An 18,202-nucleotide genomic window follows, 5' to 3' on the forward strand; every position below is an offset into this window, starting at 1 on the left:
AGCAATTGATAGAACCGCGCAAAGTCATGAAGATATCTAAGGCAATGATCATACATATAGGCATCACGTCCGAGACAAGTAGACCGATACTTTCTGCATCTACAACTATTACTCCACACATCGACCGCTATCCAGCATGCATCTAGTGTATTGAGTTCATGACGAACAAAGTAACGCCTTAAGCAAGATGACATGATGTAGAGGGATAAACTCAAACCAATGATGAAAACCCCATCTTTTTACCCTTGATGGAAACAACACGATGCGTGCCTCGCTACCCCTTCTGTCACTGGGCGAGGTCACCGCACGGTATGAACCCAAGACCAAGCACTTCTCCCATTGCAAGAATCATAGATCAAGTTGGCCAAACAAAACCCACAACTCGAAGAGAATTAGAAGGATATGAAATCATGCATATAAGAGATCAGAGGAAACTCTAATAACATTCATAGATAATCTGATCATAAATCCACAATTCATGGATCTCGACAAAAACACCGCAAAAGAAGATTACATCGGATAGATCTCCATGAAGATCATGGAGAACTTTGTACTGAAGATCCAAGAGAGAGAAGAAGCCATCTAGCTACTAGCTATGGACCCGTAGGTCTATGGTGAACTACTCATGCATCATCGGAGAGATCATGGTGTTGATGAAGAAGCCCTCCCTATCCGAATCCCCCCTCCGGCAGGGCACCAGAATGTGCCCCAGATGGGATCTTGCGGAGACAAAAGCTTGCGGCGGCGGAAAAGTATTTTCATGGATCTCCTGATTTTTTCTAGGATTTTAGGGAATATATAAGAGAAGGAGCTAGGGCAGGGGAGGCCCAGGGAGCCCACAAGCCTGGGAGGCGTGGGCCCCCCTGGCCACGCCATGAGGGTTGTGGGGTCCCTGGTGACCCTCTGTCTTGGTTCTCAAGTCTCCCGATCATCTTCTGTTTCGGAAAAATTCTTTTTGGAAGTTTTATTCCGTTTGGATGCCGTTTAAAATCCTCGTGTGAAAATGGTCAAAAACACGGAAAAAACGGGAACTGGCACTTGGTACTGAGTTAATAAGTTAGTCCCAAAAAAGATATAAAAGGCATACAAAACATCCAAAGTTTGACAAGATAATAGCATGAAACCATCAAAAATTATAGATACGTTGGAGACGTATTAAGCATCCCCAAGCTTAACTCGTGCTCGTCCTCGAGTAGGGAAGTGATAAAGACTGAATTTTTGATGTGGAATGCTACCTAGCATAGTTGTCCTTTGTAACTTGAATGTTCAGATCCATAAGATTCAAACCAATAGTTTGCTATTGACATGAAAACAATAATACTTCAAGCAAACTAGCAAGGTAATCATGAAGTTTTGAAATAACAAGGCCAAAGAAAGTTATCCCTACAAAATAATATAGTCTAGCTATGCTCCATCATCCCCACACAACTAATTTAAATCATGCACAACGCCGGTATTGGCCAAGTAATTGTTTTCGCACTCTTACTTTCTCAAACCATTTACAACTATCACGCAATTCATGAGCGTGAGCCATGGATATAGCACTATAGGTGGAATAGAGTGTGGTGGTGGTTGTGAGACAAAAAGGAGGAGATGGTCACATTGACTCGGCGTATCAAAGGGTTATGGAGAGGCCCATTAATAGATATCAATGTGAATGAGTAGGGATTGCCATACAAAGGATGCACGAGAGCTATAAGTATGTGAACGCTCAAAAGGAGAACTAGTGGGTGTGCATCCAACTTATTTGCTCACAAAGACCTAGGGCAATTTGAGGAAGCCCATCATTGGAATATACAAGCCAAGTTATATAATAAAGATTCCCACTAGCATATGGTGGTAACGAAACTAGAGGCTCTCAATCATGAAGAACATGGTGCTGATATGAAGCACAAATGTGGAAAAAGATAGTAGCATTGTCCCTTCTCTCTTTTTCTCTCTTTTTATTTATTTATTTATTTATTTATTTTATTTGGGCTCTCTGGCCTCTTTTTTTATGTGGGCAACTTTGGCCTCTTCTTTTTTTATTTTCCTCACATGGGACAATGCTCTAATAATGATGATCATCACACTTTTATTTACTCACAGCTCAAAGCTTAGAACGATGATGACTCTATAGGAAATGCCTCCGGCAGTGTACCGGGATCTGGAACGATCTAGCTTGGCGTATGACGTTGAAACATCTCGCTAGCTGTCTTACGATCATGCAATGGAAATATGAGAGTGACGGCACAAGCCGTGAGACAGAACGGTGGGAGTTGTATGGCAATATATCTCGGAATGGCTATGAAAATGCCATAGTATGTAGGTATGGTGGCTGTTTTGAGGAAGGCATATGGTGTGTTTGTGCACCGGCGAAAATTGTGCGGTACTAGAGAGGCTAGCAATGGTGGAAGGTGAAAGTGCATCTATACCATGGACTCACATTAGTCATGAAGAACTCACATACTTGTTGCATAAGTTTTTATTAGTAATCGAAACGAAGTGCTAAACGCATACTCCTAGGGGAAGGGTTGGTAGGTGTTAACCATCGCGCGATCCCGACCTCAACACAAAGGATGACAATCAATAGATAAATTATGCTCCGACTTCCTAACATAGTGGTTCACCATACGTGCATGTTACGGGAATCACTAACTTCAACACAAGTATTTCTAGATTCACAACGCCCTACTAACATAACTCTCAATATTACCAAATCCACGTCTCAGAACTAATTGAGAGGAATCAAAACTTCTCTTTCTACTCAATGCACATGAAGATGGAGGTTTTTGTAGTCTCTTTGGGTACCTATCACCTTTGGGACTACTTTCATAGCATAAGCCAACTGCCAAGTCACGCACCGCCGTGCTCTAAAAGATCTAAGTGAAGCACATAGAGCAAAATGGTCTAGCTCAAAAGATATAAGTGAAGCACGATGATCATTCTAGCAAAATCACGATTAGTGCATGTCTCTATCACAAGGTGTGCAGCAAGGATGATTGTGGCACAAAAAATAAAATACTCCTATGATACAAGACGCTCCAAGCAAAACACATATCATGTGGTGAATAAAAATATAGCTCCAAGTAATGTTACCGATGGATTGAAGACGAAAGAGGGGATGCCTTCCCGGGGCATCCCCAAGCTTAGGCTTTTTGGTGTCCTTGAATTTGGCTTGGTATGCCTTGGGAATCCCCAAGCTTGAGCTCTTTCCACTCTTTATCCCTTTGTCCATGAGAACATGACCCAAAACTTGAAAACTTCACAACACAAAACTTAAATAGAAACTCGTGATATCATTAGCACAAGAAAACAACTACCACCTCTTTAGGTACTGTAGAAATCTTGATTCTATTTATATTGGTGTTAGATTACTGTATTCTCACTTTTCCATGGCTAGTACCCCTCGATACTATCCATTGTTTCATCAAAACAAGCGACCAACTCAACAAAAACAGAATTTGTCAAAAACAGACCAGTCTGTAGCAATCTGTATACTTCATATACTTCTGTTACCTCAAAAATTTTGAAACATTACGAATGCCTGGGCAAAAGGCATATCAGCCAGCAGCAAAAATAATCAACTCAAAAGCTCTTTTGGAATAAAAAAAAGAAAAATAATCTCGTGAGCGAAAAGTTTCTGTCTTTTTCCAGCACGATCAAAGAACCATCACCAAGAGTAGTCATAAAGGTTTTGCTTGGCTCAAACACAAAAAGAAACACAAAAGACACAATCATAACAGAATTATGATGGTGTGGATGCAACAAAACAGAAAGAAAAAGATAAATTCATTGGGTTGCCTCCCAACAAGCGCTATTGTTTAATGCCCTTAGCTAGGCATAAAGCGATAGAATCACGTATCGTCGTCTTTGGTGCTCAAACCATAAGTAGCCCTCATCATGGATTCATAAGGCAATCTTATTTTCTTTCTAGGAAAGTGTTCCATGCCCTTATTTAAAGGAAATTGAAATATAATATTCCCTTCCTTCATATCGATGATAGCACCGATAGTCCTTAGGAAAGGTCTACCAAGAATGATAGGGCATGTAGGATTGCCATCAATGTAAAGCACAATGAAATCCACGGGTACATAGTTCCTATTTGCAATAATAAGAACATCATTGATCCTTCCCATGGGTTTCTTGATAGTAGAATCTGCAAGATGCAAATTAAGAGAACACTCCTCAATCTCATTAAAACCCAGAACATCACATAAAGACTTTGGAATCGCGGAAACACTAGCACCCAAATCACACAAAGAATTGCATTCATAGTTTTTGATTTTGATTTTGATAGTATGTTCCCACTCATCATGAAGCTTTCTAGGGATAGAAACTTTCAATTCAAGTTTCTCTTCAAGAGATTTTATCATAGCTTCGACGATATGATCGGTAAAGGCCTTGTTTTGGCTATAAGCGTGTGGAGAGTTTAACATGAAATGCATCAAGGAAATGCATTCAATCAAGGAGCAATTATCATAATTGAATTCCTTGAAATCCAAAGTATTAATTTCATTGCTACTCAAGGTTTTAATATCTACTCCACTTTCAATGCTTTTAGCATCAAGATAGATGGACTCTGAATCATTGGGGCGTTTTTCAACCAAGGTGAATTCATATCCAGCCCCATCATCATTAGGTTTGACACAAGAAACCAAAGATTCAATTGGAGTCACACCAAGCACTTTAAGATCTTCGTGATTCTCATCACAAATTTCAGGTTTAGCGGCCATTTTATTGACTAAAGTAGCATGTTTATCAGAAATCTGGCCTACCAATTTTTCAAGACGAGCAAACTGAGAATTTAGCGCAAGGAATTCTTTGGCCATATCGTCAACTTCTTTATTCATAAAAGCCAGAAAAGAAATTTGCTCCTTTAGTTCCCTACGAAAATAACTGTTGTAATCAAACTGTGTAGACATGAAGCATTTAACACTAGTTTCAGTCTCTTCCAACCTTGCATAGTAAGCATCAAAATCCCTTGGTTGGGCCATACAGGTCTTAGGAGGTAGACAAGCGGGCAGAAAGTGAGCGAGAGAAAAAGGCGAACAAAAAAGGCAAACGAAGAAAAGGGCAAACGAAAAAGGCAAATATTTTTGTAAATTTTTGTTTTTCAGAAGTGGGGGAGAGGAATACGAGAGGCAGAAAAGTAAATGCAGCAGATGAGTTTGCGACACTTACTTGGATGAGTTCTTGACTTGATCCTCCCCGGCAACGGCACCAGAAATCCTCCTGCTACGGCGACAGAAATCTTCTGTCGTCTCTTGAGCTCGCGTAGGTTTTTCCCTTGAAGAGGAAAGGGCGATGCAGCACAGGAGCAGTAAGTATTTCCCTCAGCTTGAGAACCAAATTTATCAATCCAGTAGGAGAATAGCGTCAAGTCCAGAGTACCTGCACAAACATAAAAGAGCTTGCACCCAACGCTATAAAGGGGTTGTCAATCCCTTCAAGATTGATTGCAAAGTGAGAACTAAAAGCAGAAAGTGCAACGAAGTAAAAGTGTAAGGCTGAAAATATGGTGTGAAGTAGACCCGGGGGTCATAGTGTTCACTAGAGGCTTCTCTCAAAATAGCAAATATTACGGTGGGTGAAGAAATTACTGTCGAGCAATTGATAGAACCGCGCAAAGTCATGACGATATCTAAGGCAATGATCTTACATATAGGCATCACGTCCGAGACAAGTAGACCGATACTTTCTGCATCTACTACTATTACTCCACACATCGACCGCTATCCAGCATGCATCTAGTGTATTGAGTTCATGACGAACAGAGTAACGCCATAAGCAAGATGACATGATGTAGAGGGATAAACTCAAACCAATGATGAAAACCCCATCTTTTTACCCTTGATGGCAACAACATGATGCGTGCCTCGCTACCCCTTCTGTCACTGGGTGAGGTCACCGCACGGTATGAACCCAAACCAAGCACTTCTCCCATTGCAACAATCATAGATCAAGTTGGCCAAACAAAACCTACAACTCGAAGAGAATTACAAGGATATGAAATCATGCATATAAGAGATCAGAAGAAACTCAAATAAGATTCATAGATAATCTGATCATAAATCCACAATTCATCGTATCTCGACAAACACACCGCAAAAGAAGATTACATCGCATAGATCTCCATGAAGATCATGGAGAACTTTGTATTGAAGATACAAGAGAGAGAAGAAGCCATCTAGGTACTAGCTATGGACCCGTAGGTCTATGGTGAACTACTCACGCATCATCACAGATCTCATGGTGTTGATGAAGAAGCCCTCCGTATCCGAATCCCCCTCTGGCAGGGCACCAGAATGTGCCCCAGATGGGATCTTGCGGAGATAGAAGCTTGCAGCGACGGAAAAGTATTTTCGTGGATCTCCTGATTTTTTCTGGGATTTTAGGGAATATATAGGTGAAGGAGCTAGAGCAGGGGAGGCCCAGGGAGCCCACAAGCCTGGGAGGCGCCCCCCTGGTCGCGCCATAAGGGCTTGTGGGGTCCCTGGTGACCGTGTGCCTTGGTTTTCAAGTCTCCCGATCGTCTTCTGTTTCGGAAAAAATCTTTTCGGAAGTTTTATTCCGTTTGGACTCCGTTTAAAATCCTCCTCTAAAAAGGGTCAAAAACACGGAAAAAACAGGAACTGGCACTTGGCACTGAGTTAATAAGTTTGTCCGAAAAAAGATAGAGAAGGCATACAAAACATCCAAAGTTTGACAAGATAATAGCATGAAACCATCAAAAATTATAGATACGTTGGAGACGTATCTGCATGCACTTTGCAAATATTTATGTCCTCCTCCTTGATTTAATTGTGGATGGAATTGAAAGTCGCTTTATGTGTCTAGTCCTCTTGTGAAACTTGGTTCGTTGGCTAGAGCAATGGCAGTAGTGTTGTCACAGAACAGAGTCATTGGATCCAGTGCACTTGGCACAACTCCAAGTTCTGTCATGAACTCCTTCAGCCAGACACCTTCTTTAGCCGCCTCCGAGGCAGCTATGTACTTTGCTTTGCATGTAGAATCAGCTACCACGCTTTGCTTGGAACTGCACCAACTTACCGCCCCCCATTGACAATAAATATGTATCCGGTTTGTGACTTAGAGTCATCTGGATCAGTGTCGAAGCTTCCATCAACATAACCCTTTACGACGAGCTCGTGATCACCTCCATAAATGAGAAACATTTCCTTAGTCCTTTTCAGGTACTTCAGGATATTCTTGACCGATGTCCAATGTTCCATTCCTAGATCACTTTGAAACCTTCCCGCCATACTTATGGCATGGCTGACACTAGGTCTTGTGCACAGCATTGCATACATGATAGAGCCTATGGCTAAAGCATAGGGGACGACACTCATCTTTTCTCTATCTTCTGCAATCACAGAGCATTGAGTCTTACTCAGCTTCACACCTTGCAATACACGCAAGAACCCTTTCTTGGACTGGTCCATTTTGAACTTCTTCAAAACTTTGTCAAGGTATGTGCTTTGTGAACGTCCTATAAAGCGTATTGATCTATATTTATAGATCTTGCAACCTAATATCAAAGCAGCTTCTCCTAGGTCCTTCATTGTAAAACTCTTATTCAAATATTCTTTTACACCTCCCTAAAATTATATATTGTTTCCAATCAGCAATATGTCATCCACATATAATATTAGAAATGCTATAGAGCTCCCACTCACTTTCTTGTAAATACAAGTTTTTCCATAAACTTGTATAAACCCAAACACCTTGATCACCTCACCAAAGTGTTGATTCAAACTCTAAGATGCTTGCACCATCCCATAAATGGATCGCTGCAGCTTGCACACTTTGTCAGCATTCTCTGGATCGAAAAAACCTTTCGGTTGCATCATATACAACTCTTCCTTAAGGAACTCTGTTTTGACATCCATATGCCAAATTTCATAATAAAAAATGTAGCTATTGCTAACATCATTCAGACGTACTTAAGCATCGATACGGGTGAGAAAGTCTCATCGTAGTCAACTCCTTGAACTTGTGAAAAACCTTTTGCCACAAATCAAGGTATTTAGAAGGTGACATTACCGTCTGCATCCGCCTTCCTCTTAAATATCTATTTATTCTGAATGGCCTTTTGCCCTTCAGCTAATACTTACATAGTCCATACATTGGTTTCATACATGGATCCTATCTCAGAATTCATGGCCTCTAACCATTTGTTGGAATCCGGTCCCACCATTGCTTCTCCATAGCTCGTAGGTTCATTGTTGTCCAACAAGATGACTGTTACGACATGGTTACTGTACCACTCAGGAGCAGTGTGTGCCCTTGTTGACCTACGAGGTTCCATAGCAACTTGATCTGAAGCTCCATGATCACTATTATTAGCTTCCTCTTCAACTGATGTAGGCTCCATAGAAACATCTTTCTACGTTGTGCTACTCTCTAGTTGAAGTAAAGGTTCAACAACCTCCCCAAGTTCTATCTTCCTCCCACTCAATTATTTCGAGAGAAACTCTTTCTCAAGAAATTTTCTGTTCTTTGCGACAAACACATTGCCTTCGGAGTTGAGATATAATTTATACCCAACTATCTCTTCTGGTTACCTATGAAGACGCATTTCTCCGCTTTGGGTTCCAGCTTTTCATGCTGAAGCTTTTTGACATAAGCATCGCATCCCCAAACTTTAAGAAACGGCAACTTCTGTTTCCTGCCAAACCACAGTTCATACGGCGTCGTCTCAATGGATTTAGATGGTGTCCTATTTAAACTGAATGCAGATGTCTCTAACGCATAACCCCAAAATGAAAACGGAAAATCAGCAAGAAACATCATACAACACACCATATCCAATAAAGTACGGTTATGACGTTCGGACACACCATAATGTTGTGGTGTTCTAGGCGATCTCAGCTGTGAAACAATTCCACATTGTCTTAGGTGAGTGCCAAACTCATAACTCAGATATTCTCCTCCTCGATCAAATTGTAGTAATTCAATCTTCTTGTTACGATGGTTCTGAACTTCACTCTAAAATTGCTTGAACTTTTCAAACATTTAAGACTTATGTTTCATTTGATAATATACCCATATCCACTGAAGTCATTAGTGAAGGTGAGAAAACTACGATATCCATTGCGTGCCTCAATGCTCCGACCGCACACATCAATATGTACAATTTCCAATAAGTCACTTGTGTTGGGGAACGTTGCATGGGAAACAAAAAATTTCCTACGCACAAAAAGACCTATCATGGTGATGATCATCTACGAGAGGGAGATTGGGTCTATATACCCTTGTAGATCGCTAAGCGGAAGAGTTAATAAACGCGGTTGATGTAGTAGTACGTCTTAATGATCCGTCCCACGAACCATCCCACGATCCGTCCCACGAACCGTCTCACGATCCGTCCCACGATCCGTCCCGATCAAGTGCCGAACGGACGGCACCTCCGCGTTCCGCACACGCAAAGCTCGATGATCATCTCCGCCTTATTGATCCAGCAAGAGAGACGGGGATGTAGATGAGTTCCCCGGCAGCGTGACGACGCTCCGGTGGTGGTGGTGATCTTATTCCTACAGGGCTCCGCCCGAGCTCCGTAGAAAACCGATCTAGAGAAAGAACTATGAACAAGAGGAGAGGGCAGCACGTGGCAAAGTTGTGTCTCAAAAAGCCCTAAACCTCTAGTATATATAGGAGGAGAGAGGGAGGAGGCTTGGCCTCCAAGTGAAGCTCCTAGGGCTCGGGCGAACCAAGGAGGAGGGATCCACCTCCCACAAGGGAGGTGGAATCCTATTAGGACACTTTCCTAATTGGAAACTATTTCCACCTTTTGATCTTTTTTGCCTTGTTTCTTCATTCCAGCCGCATGGGCCTTTAGGGGAAGCTTCAGACAGCCCACCAAGGGCTGTTCTACCTCCTCTCACAGCCCATGAACCCTTTTGGGTCGTCACACCCCTCCTGGAGGTCTCCGGTACCCTCCCGGCACTCCAAGTACAGTACGGATGAGCCCGAAACTTTTACGGTGACCAAAACAGAACTTCCTATATATCAATCTTTACCTCCGGACCATTCTGGAGCTCCTCGCGACATCCTGCAACTCATCCGAGACTCGGAACAACCTTCAGTCACCAACACCTATAACTCAACTATACCCAAACGTCACAGAACCTTAAGTGTGCAGATCCTGTGGGTTCGAGAACTATGCAGACATGACCTGAGACACTCTCCGGTCAATAACCAAAAGCGGGACCTGGATGTCCATATTGGATCCCACATATTCCAATAAGATCTCTATTGGTTGAACCTATATGTCAAGGATTCAGTTAATCCCGTATGTTGTTCCCTTTGTCCTTCGGTATGTCACTTGCCCGAGATTCGATCGTTGGTATCTCCATACCTAGTTCAATCTCGTTACTGGCAAGTCTCTTTACTCGTTCTGTAATGCAAGTCCCGATAAATAACTCTTTAATCACATTGCTTGCAAGGCTTGTTGTGATGTTGTATTACCGAGTGGGCCTGAGATACCTCACCATCACACGGAGTGACAAATCCAAGTCTTGATCCATGCCAACCCAACAGACACCTTTGGAGATACCTGTAGAGTACCTTTATAGTCACCGAGTTATGTTGCAAAGTTTGATAACCCTCAAGGTATTCCTCCAGTGTTCGGGAGTTGCATGATCTCATGGTCATAGGAATAGATACATTGACATGCAGAAAACAATAGCAATAAACTGACACGATCATATGCTACGTTCATAGTTTTGGGTCTTGTCCATCACATCATTCTCCCAATGATGTGATCCCGTTATCAAGTGACAACACTTGTCTATGGTCAGGAAACCTTGACCATCTTTGATCAACGAGCTAGTCAACTAGAGGCTCACTAGGGACAGTGTGTTGTCTATGTATCCACACATGTATTTGAGTTTCCAATCAATACAATTCCAGCATGGATATTGAAATATTATCATGAATAAAGAAATATAATAATAACCAATTTATTATTGCCTCTAGGGCATATTTCCAACAGTCTCCCACTTGCACTAGAGTCAATAATCTAGTTCACATCAGTATGTGATTGATATGAACCTAACACCCATACAGTTATGGAGTTTGATCATATCTTGCTTGAGAGAGAGATTTTAGTCAATGGGTCTGAACCTTTCAGATCCGTGTGTGCTTTACAAATATCTATGTCATCCTATAGATGTTGATACCACACACCATTTGGAACTATTCCAAATGACTGCTCCACTATACGAATCCGGTTTACTACTGATAGTTATTCCGATTAGTGTCAAAGCTTGCATCGACGTAACTCTTTACGAACAACTCTTTAATCACCTCCACAATTGAGAAAAAATCATTAGTCCACTCGTTACTAAGGATAGCTTTTGACCGTTGTCCAGTAATCCATTCCTGGATCACTTCTGTACCCCTTGACAGATTCATGGCAAGGCACACATCATGTGCGGTACACAACATGGCATACTTTAGATCCTATGGCTAAGGCATGGGGGACGACCTTCGTCCTTTCTCTTTCTTCTGCCGTGGTCGGGCTTTCAGTCTTACTCAAATTCACACCTTACAACACAGCCAAGAACTCCTTCTTTGCTGATCTATTTTGAACTCCTTCAAAAACTTGTCAGGGCATGCATTTCGTTGAAAGTTCTTATTAAGCGTCTTGATATATCGCCATAGATCTTGATGCACATTGTTCAAGTAGCTTAATTCAGGTTTTCCTTTGAAAAACACCTTTCAAACAACCCTTTATGCTTTCCAAAAATTCTACATTATTTCTGATCAACAATATGTCTACCACATATACTTATCAGAAATTCTATAGTGCTCCCACTCACTTCTTTGGAAATACAAGTTTCTCATAAACCTCGTATAAACCCAAAAGCTTTGATCATCTCATAAAAGCATATATTCCAACTCTGAGATGCTTGTACCAGTCCATAGAAGGATTGCTGGAGCTTGCATACTTGTTAGCATCCTTAGGATCGACAAAACCTTCTGGTTGTATCACATACAACCTTTCCTCAAGGAAACCGTCGAGGAAACAATGTTTTGACATCCTATGTGCAATATTTCATAAATAATGCAGCAACTGCTAACATAATTCCAACAGACTTTTAGCATCGCTACGAGTGAGAAATTCTCATCATAGTCAACTCTTTGAACTTGTCGGAATAATCTTTGCGACAAGTCGAGCTTTTCTTAATGGTGACTTTCACCATCATCGTCTTTCTTCCTTTAAAAGATCCATCTGTACTTAATAGTCTTACGACCATCAAGTTGTTCTTCCAAAGTCTGCATTTCCTTTTTATACATGGATCCTCTCTGGGATTTCATGGCCTCCATCCATTTGTCGGAATTGGGCCCACCATCGCTTCTCCATAACTCGTAGGTTAATTGTTGTTCAACAACATGACTTCCAAGACAGGGTTACCGTACCACTCTGTAGCAGTACGTGACCTTGTCAACCTACAAGGTTTGTAGTAACTTCATCCAAAGCTTAATGATCTCTATCATCAGTTTCCACTTCAATTGGCATAGGCGCCATAGGAACAACTTCCTGCGTCCTGCTACACACCGGTTGAAGTGACGGTTCAATAACCTCATCAAGTTCCACCACCCTCCCACTCAATTCTTTCGAGAGAAACCTTTCCTCAAGAAAGGACACGTTTCTAGAAACAAACACTTTGATTCCGGATCTGAGATAGGAGGTATACCCAACTATTTTGGGTGTCCGATGAAGGTGCATTTATCCGCTTTGGGTTCGATCTTATCATGCTGAAACCTTTCCACATAAGCATCGCAGCCCCAAAATTTTAAGAAATGAAAGCTTAGATTTTTCCAAACCATAGTCCATACGGTGTCATCTTGATGGAAATACGTGGTGCCCTATTTAAAGTGAACGCGGTTGTCTCTAATGCATAACCCATAAACGATCGTGGTAATTTGATAAGAGACATCATAGTATGCACCATATCAAATAGGGCGCAACTATGATGTTCGGACACGCCATCACACTATGGTGTTCTAGGTGGCACGAGATGTGAAACAATTTTTCACATTTGTCTTAATTGTGTACCAAACTCGCAACTTAGATATTCATCTCTATGATCATATCGTAGACATGTTACCCTCTTGTCACGACGATCTTCAACTTCACTCTGAAACTATTTGAACCTTTCAATAATTCAGATGTGTGTTTCATCAAGCAAATACACTAGTATCTACTTAAGTCATCTATGAAGTAAGAACATAACGATATCCACTGCGTGCCTGAGCACTCATTGGACTACATACATCCAAATGTATTACTTCCAATAAGTTACTTTCTAGTTCCATGTCACTGGAAAACGAGGCCTTTAGTCATCTTGCCCATGTGGTATGATTTCCATGTCTCAAGTGATTAAAAATCAAGTGAGTCCAGCCGATCCATCTTCATGGAGTTTCTTCATGCGTTTATACCAATAGGCATGGTTTGCATGTCTCAAACGTTTCAAAAATGAGTGAGTACCAAGATCCATCTGCATGGAGCTTCTTCATGCATTTTATACCAACATGACTCAAGCCGCAGTGCCACAAGTAAGTGGTACTATCATTACTACTTTGTATCTTTTGGCATCAATATGAACATGTGTATCACTACAATCGAGATTCAATAAACCATTGAAGGTATTTTTTCAAGCAAATAGAATAACCATTATTCTCTTTAAATGAATAATCGTATTGCAATATACACGATATAATCATGTTCATGCTCAACGCAAACACCAAATAACAATTATTTAGGTTTAACACTAATCCCGATGGTAGAGGGAGTGTGCGATGTTTGATCACATCAACCTTGGAAACACTTCCAACATATATCGTCACCTCGCATTTAGCTAGTCTCCGTTTATTCTGTAGCTTTTATTTTGAGTAACTAACACTTAGCAACCGAACCAGTATCTAATACCCTCGTGCTACTAGGAGTACTAGTAAAGTACACATCAATATCATGTATATCAAATATACTTTTGTTGACTTTGCCAGCCTTCTCATCTACCAAGTATCTAGGGTAGTTCTGCCTGAGTGACTGTTCCCCTCATAACAAAAGCACTTAGTCTCGGGTTTGGGTTCAACCTTGGGTTTCTTCCTTAGAGCAGCAACTGGTTTGCCATTTCATAAAGTATCCCTTCTTTACCTTGCCCTTCTTGAAACTAGTAGTTTTACTAACCATCAACAATTGATGCTCCTACTTGATTTCTACTTTCGCAGTGTCAAACATTGCGAATAGCTCCAGGATCATCATATCTATCCTTGATATGTTATAGTTCATAACGAAGCTCTAGTAGCTTGGTGGTAGTGACTTTGGAGAACAACCACTATCTTATCTGGAAGATTAACTCCCACTTGATTCAAGCGACTGTTGCACTCAGACAATCTGAGCACATGCTCAATGACTGAGCTTTTCTCCTTTAATTTGTAGACAAAAAATCTTGTCAGAGGTCTCATACCTCTCAACAAGGGCACGCGCATGAAATCCCAATTTCATCTCTTAGAACATCTCATATGTTCCATGACGTTCAAAACATCTTCGGCGCCTCAATTCTAAGTCGTGAAGTATTACGCACTGAACTATCACGTAGTCATCAAAAACATGTATGTCATATGTTCGCAACATCCACAGACGACGTTCGAGGTTCAGCACACCGAGCGGTGCACTAAGGACATAAGCCTTCTGTGCAGCAATGAGGACAATCCTCAGTTTAAGGACCTAGTCCGCATAATTGCTACTATCATCTTTCAACTAAATTTTCTCTAGGAACATATCTAAAAACAGTAGAGCTACAGCGCAAGCTACAACATAATTTGCAAAGACCTTTTGACTATGTTCATGATAATGAGTTCAATTAATCATATTACTTAAGAACTCCCACTCAAATAGACATCCCTCTAGTCATTCGAGTGGCGCATGATCCAAATCCACTAACTCAGGTCCGATCATCACGTGAGTTGATTTAGCTTCAATGGTGAACATCTCCATGTTGATCATATCAACTATATGATTCATGCTCGACCTTTTGGTCTCTTGTGTTCCAAGGCCATGTCTGTACATGCTAGGCTCGTCAAGTTTAACCCGAGTGTTCCGTATGTGCAACTGTTTTGCACCCGTTGTATGTGAACGTTGAGTCTATCTCATCCGATCATCACGTGGTGTCTCGAAAAGACGAACTATCGCAACGGTGCACAGTCGGGGAGAACACAATTTTATCTTGAAATTTTTGTGAGGGGTCACCTTATAATGCTACCGTCGTTCTAACCAAAATAAGGTGCGTAAAAGGATTAACATCACATGCAAATCATAAGTGACATGATATGGCCATGATCTTGTGCTTCTTGCTCTCCATCACCAAAGCACCGGCATGAGCTTCATCATCACCGGTGCCACACCATGATCTCCATCATTGTGCCGCCATCGAGGTTGTCGTGCTATCTATGCTGTTACTACTAAAGCTACTACCTAGCAATATAGTAAATGTTTCTGCAAGCACAAACGTTAGATTAAACACAACCCTATGGCTCCTTTCGGTTGCCATAGCATCGACGTGCAAGTCGATATTTAACTATTACAACATGATCATCTCATACATCCAATATATCATATCATGTCTTTCACCATATCACATCACATGCATACCCTGCAAAAACAAGTTAGACATCCTCTAATTTGTTGTTACGTGGCTGCTATGGGTATCTAGTATGATCGCATCTTACTTACGCAAAGCCACAACGGTGATATGCAATTTGCTATTTAACCTTCTCCAAGGACCGCCTCGGTCAAATCTGATTCAACTAAAGTTGAAGAAACAGACACCCGCCAGCCATCATTATGCAACAAGTTGCATGTTTGTCGATGAAAGCGGTCTCTCGTAAGCGTACGAGTAAGGTTGGTCCGGGCCGCTTCAATCCAACAATACCGCCGAATCGAGAAAAGACTAAGGAGGGCAGAAAATCAAACATCAACGCCCACAAACTCTTTTGTGTTCTACTAGAGATACCATCTACGCATGAACCTAGCTCATGATGCCACTGTTGGGGAACGTTGCATGGGAAACAAAAAATTCCTATGCACACAAAGACCTATCATGGTGATGATCATCTACGAGAGGGAGATCAGATCTACATACCCTTGTAGATCGCTAAGCAGAAGCGTTAATAAACGTGGTTGATGTAGTGGTACATCTTCATGATCTGTCCCATGAACCATGCCACGATCCGTCCCACGAACCGTCTAACGATCCGTCCCATGATCCGTCCCGATCAAGTGCCGAACAGACGGCACCTCCGTGTTTCACACACGTACAGCTCGATGAAGATCTCCACCTTCTTGATCCAGCAAGAGAGACGGGGATGTAGATGAGTTCCCCGGCAGCGTGACGGTGCTCCGGTGGTCGTGGTGATCTTATTCCTGCACGGCTCCGCCCGAGCTCCGCAGAAAACCGATCTAGAGGAAGAACTACGAACTAGAGCAGAGGGCAGCACGTGGAAAAGTTGTGTCTCAAAAATCCCTAAACCTCTAGTATATATAGGAGGAGAGAGGGAGGAGGCTTGGCTCCAAGGGAAGCCCCTAGGGCTCGGCCGAACCAAGGAGGAGGAATCCACCTCCCACAAGGGAGGTGGAATCCTATTAGGACACTTTCCTAATTGGAAACTCTTTCCACCTTTTGATCTTTTTTGCCTTGTTTCTTTATTCCAGCCGCATGGGCCTTTAGGGGAGGCTTTGGCCAGCCCACCAAGGGCTGGTCTACCTTCTCTCACAGCCCATGAACCCTTTTGGGTCGTCACACTCCTCCCGGTGGTCTCCGGTACCCTCCCGGCACTCCACGTACACTACCGATGAGCCCGAAACTTTTCTGGTGAACTAAACAGGACTTCTATATATGAATCTTTACCTCCGGCCCATTCCGGAGCTCCGCGCGCCGTCCTAGATCTCATCCGGGACTCCTAACAACCTTCGGTCACCAACACATATAACGCAACTATACTGAAACATCACCAAACCTTAAGTGTGCATACCCTGCGGGTTTGAGAACTATGCAGACATGACCTGAGACACTCTCCGGTCAATAAACAATAGCGGGACCTGGATGTCCATACTGGCTCCCACATATTCTATGAAGATCTCTATTGGTTGAACCTCTATGTTAAGGATTCAGTTAATCCCAGTCTTGATCCATGCCAACCCAACAGACACCTTTGGAGATACCTGTAGGGCACCTTTATAGTCACCCAGTTATGTTGCGACGTTTGATAACCCACAAGGTATTCCTCTGGTGTCCGGGAGTTGCATGATCTCACGGTCATAGGAATAGATACATTGACATGCATAAAACAGTAGCAATAAACTGAGACGATCATATGCTACCTTCATAGTTTTGGGTCTTGTCCATCACATCATTCTCCCAATGATGTGATCCCGTTATGAAGTGACAACACTTGTCTATTGTCAGGAAACCTTGACCATCTTTAATCAATGAGCTAGTCAACTAGAGGCTCACTAGGGACAGTATGTTGTCTATCTATCCACACATGTATTTGAGTTTCCAATCAATATAACTCCAGCATGGATAATAAATGATTATCATGAGTAAATAAATATAATAATAACCAATTTATTATTGCCTCTAGGGCATATTTCCAAGAACTTGCCCACTCCATTATTCTGCAAAATTGGGTCTTAGTCATCTTGCCCATGAGGCATGGTTTACATGTGTCAAGTGATTCAAAATCAAGTGACTCCAAAATTCCATCAACACGGAGCTTCTTCATGCGCTTTACACCAACATGACCTAAGCGGTAGTGCCACAAGAAACTAGTACTATCATTATTAACTTTACATCTTTTGGCATCAATGTTATGAACATGTGTGCTATCACTATCAAGATTCAATAAGAATAAACCCCTCACATTGGGTACATGACCATAAAAGATATTACTCATATAAATAGAAAAATCATTAGTCATTGATTTAAATGAGTAACGTCTCGCATTAAACAAGATCCAGATATAATGTTCATGCTCAACGCAGGCACTAAATAACAATTATTTAGTTTCATCACTAATCCCGATGGTAATCGAAGAGCGAGCGTGCCGATGACGATCGCATCAACCTTGGAACCATTTCCACGCGCATCGTCACTTCGTCCTTCGCCGACCTCCATCTATTCCGCAGTTCCTATTTGGGTTGCAAATGTGA

The sequence above is a fragment of the Hordeum vulgare genome, chromosome 4H (genome assembly GCF_904849725.1).
Source record: "Hordeum vulgare subsp. vulgare chromosome 4H, MorexV3_pseudomolecules_assembly, whole genome shotgun sequence".
NCBI classification, from domain to species: domain Eukaryota; kingdom Viridiplantae; phylum Streptophyta; class Magnoliopsida; order Poales; family Poaceae; genus Hordeum; species Hordeum vulgare.